This window comes from Chrysochloris asiatica, unplaced genomic scaffold, assembly GCF_000296735.1.
Source record: "Chrysochloris asiatica unplaced genomic scaffold, ChrAsi1.0 scaffold00039, whole genome shotgun sequence".
In the NCBI taxonomy this organism is placed as follows: Eukaryota; Metazoa; Chordata; class Mammalia; order Afrosoricida; family Chrysochloridae; genus Chrysochloris; species Chrysochloris asiatica.
In genome coordinates, this window is record NW_006408557.1 from 20,081,967 (window position 1) to 20,085,051 (window position 3,085).

Here is a 3,085-nt window from a genome sequence, read left to right on the forward strand (position 1 = left end):
AGGGAAATAGTCTGTGTGTTGGTGGTTGGAGGACAGGCTTGTGGGGTGTACCTTTTGGTCGTTTGATGATGCATACAGGGGATTGTAAAAAAAAAAAAAAAAAAGAGTCAGTGATCCTGAAGGAAGAAGTCCAAGGTGCACTTAAGGCATAGGCAAAGAATAAGGCTCCGGGAATTGATGGAATATAAATTGAAATCTTTCAGCAAACTCACGCAGCACTGGAGGCACTCACTCATCTCTGCCAAGAAATTTGTAAGACAGCTACCTGGCCAACCGATTAGAAGAGATCCATATTTGTGCCCATTTCAAAGAGAGGTGACCCAAAAGAATGTGGAAAACATTGGACAATATCATTAATATTGCATGCAAATAAAATTTTGCTAAAGATAATTCAAAAACAGCTGCAACAGTACATTGGCAGGGAACTACCAGAAGTTCAAGCTGGATTCAGAAGAGTACATGGAACGAGGGATATCATTACTGATGTCAGTTAAATCTTGGCTGAAAGCAGAGAACACCAGAAAGATCTTAACCTGTGCTTTATTGACTACACAAAGGCTTTTGACTGTGTGGATCACGACAAGCTGTGAAGAACATTGTGGAGAATGAGTATTCCAGAACACTTAATTGTGCTCATGAGGAACCTGTACATGGACCAAGAGGCAGTTGTTTGAGCAGAACAAGGGAACACTGAATGGTTTAAAATTAGGGAAAGTGTGAGCCGGAGTTGTATTCTTTCACCATCACACTTATTCAATCTGTATGTTGAGCACATAATCTAAGAAGTTGGATTATATGAAAAATGTGGCATCAAGTTTGGAGGAAGACTCAGTAACAAGCTTCAATATGAAGAGAGGAAACCTTGCTTGCTGAAATTGAAGAGGACTTAACTCATTTACCGAGGAAGGTGAAAGACTACAGCCTTTGGTATGGGTTGCATCTAAATGGAAAAAAAAAACAAAAAACAAAAAACCTCACCACTGGATCAATAAAAAACATACATATAAACGGAGAAAAGATTGAAGTTGTCAAAGACTTCATTTTGCTCAGATCAGCCATCAACACTCACGGAAGCAGCAGTCAAGAAATCAAACGATGTATTGCATTAGGCAAATCTATTGCACAAAACCTCTTTAAAGTGTTGAAGAGCAAAGATGTCAGTTTGAGGACTAAGGTGTACCTGACTCAAGTCATGTTGTTTTCAATAGCCTTATACGCATGTGAAAGCTGGACAGTGAATAAGGAAGACTGTAGAAGAATTGATGCATTTGAGTTATGGTGTTGGAGAAGAATATTAAAAATACCATAGACTGCCAAAAGAACAGATAAATCTGTGTTGTATAAAGTACAGCCAGAAGGCTCTAGGGAAGCCAGAATGGCCAGTCACTGGAGAAGGACATCATGCTCAGTACAGTAGAGGGTCAGAGAAAAAGAGGAAGATTCTCAATGAGATGGATTATCACAGTGGCAGCAGCAATGGGCTCATGCATATCAAGGACTGTAATGATGGCGCAGGACCAGTTAGTGTTCTGTTGTGCATAGGGTCGCTATGAGTTGGTACTAACTCAATGGCATCTAACAACAACTCCATTCTGTGCAGGAAACTGGTCATAATAGCTGCCTCTTAGGGGTAAGAAGGAAGGCTTTCATATCTATTGAATTTTCTACTATGTGCATGTATTATCTATTTAAAAAGAAATAAATTAGGATGTAAAGAGGAGAGGTATGGATCCATAAGACAGTGAGCACTGTGTCCCTGGGGACTTTTTCCACTTTGGGAATTTGTATTTGGGACACATCTGCAAACAGAATGGATGAAACGCACTTCGATGAATGATTGTACTTGAGAATGGTAGCCTCTTGGATGTAGGACAGGGGGCTTTGAGATATTCACTGGACTGGGGCTTAAGAGATGGAAGTATTTCTATAATTCTTTTTTTTTTTTGAGATTATATGGTGTTATACTCTTTGCACACTCTACACACACACAAAAAAAAAAAAAAAAAAACAAAAAACGGTGAAAGAACTCTTTACTATTACACAATTTTACACGTGTATCAGTGAAAAACCACCAAATGACTGAAAACAGGGCAAATTCTATAATAAAGGAGCCAAAATATAGAAAAAACATTTTCATAAAAAATATATCCCAGTATGAAAGTGTTGCTGTCTTGAAATCTTCACATCCTCTTCTTCTATGTACTTATGTACAACACATTGTTTCCTCGGAGAAATGCATCCCCGTACTTATTCGTCAGTTGTCCATTTACATATTCTTCTGTTTGCTCCAAGGCTATATTCATGTAGCCATCCAGGCAAGCTAGGACCCCTCGATAATCCACTCCTGAATTTAATTTTACCACAACTGGTCGTCCTATGATCTGCTTTAGGAAGTCACTGGGGGTTTGTTTCTGCAGACTCATTTTAACAATCTTGAGAGGCAGGAAAACCTGAGTTCTAATCTCAGCTCTGCTACTTAATTAGCTGCATGACTTGGATAGCTCATCACTTCACCTCTCATGGCCCCAAGTTCCTCATCTATCTTCTGGGAACCAGAACCTAGACTCCTGGCGCCGCTGTAGCATGGCCTAGCAGACACTCGCAGCAGCGTCTAATTCATTTTTTCTTGAATAGCTTTATTGAATATAGTTTCCCCATTTGAAGTGTACAATATAGTGGTTTTTAGTATATTCAGAGTTGTATGTATAATCATTACCACAATCAATATTTGAATATTTTCATCATGCCCAACAAAAACCCCATTTCCATCAGTAGACACTCCCCATTTCCCTCCAGTCTTCCTCCACCAAATCCCTAGCTACCATTAATCTACTTTCTGTCTCTATTTGCTTATTCTGGAAACTTCATATAAATGGTATCATACCATACTTGGTCTTTTATGACTGGCTTCTTTCACTTGGCATGTTTTTAAGATTTAGCTAGAATTTACATGTAAATGCATAGAACCCCTACAAACTACAGCAGTGGTCATCTCTGGGGCTGGTGGGTGGAATCACATATGGGACTCAGATTGAAGGTTGGTCTTCCTGTTCGTGTCATATAACCAGGTGATGTGTCAGTTGCC

General features: G+C 39.3%; 1 pseudogene; it reads right to left on the bottom strand.

Moving 5' to 3' along the window:
- Window positions 1–2,180: 2,180 nt before the first annotated feature.
- Window positions 2,181–2,423, bottom strand: LOC102811091 (annotated as a pseudogene).
- Window positions 2,424–3,085: the final 662 nt, after the last annotated feature.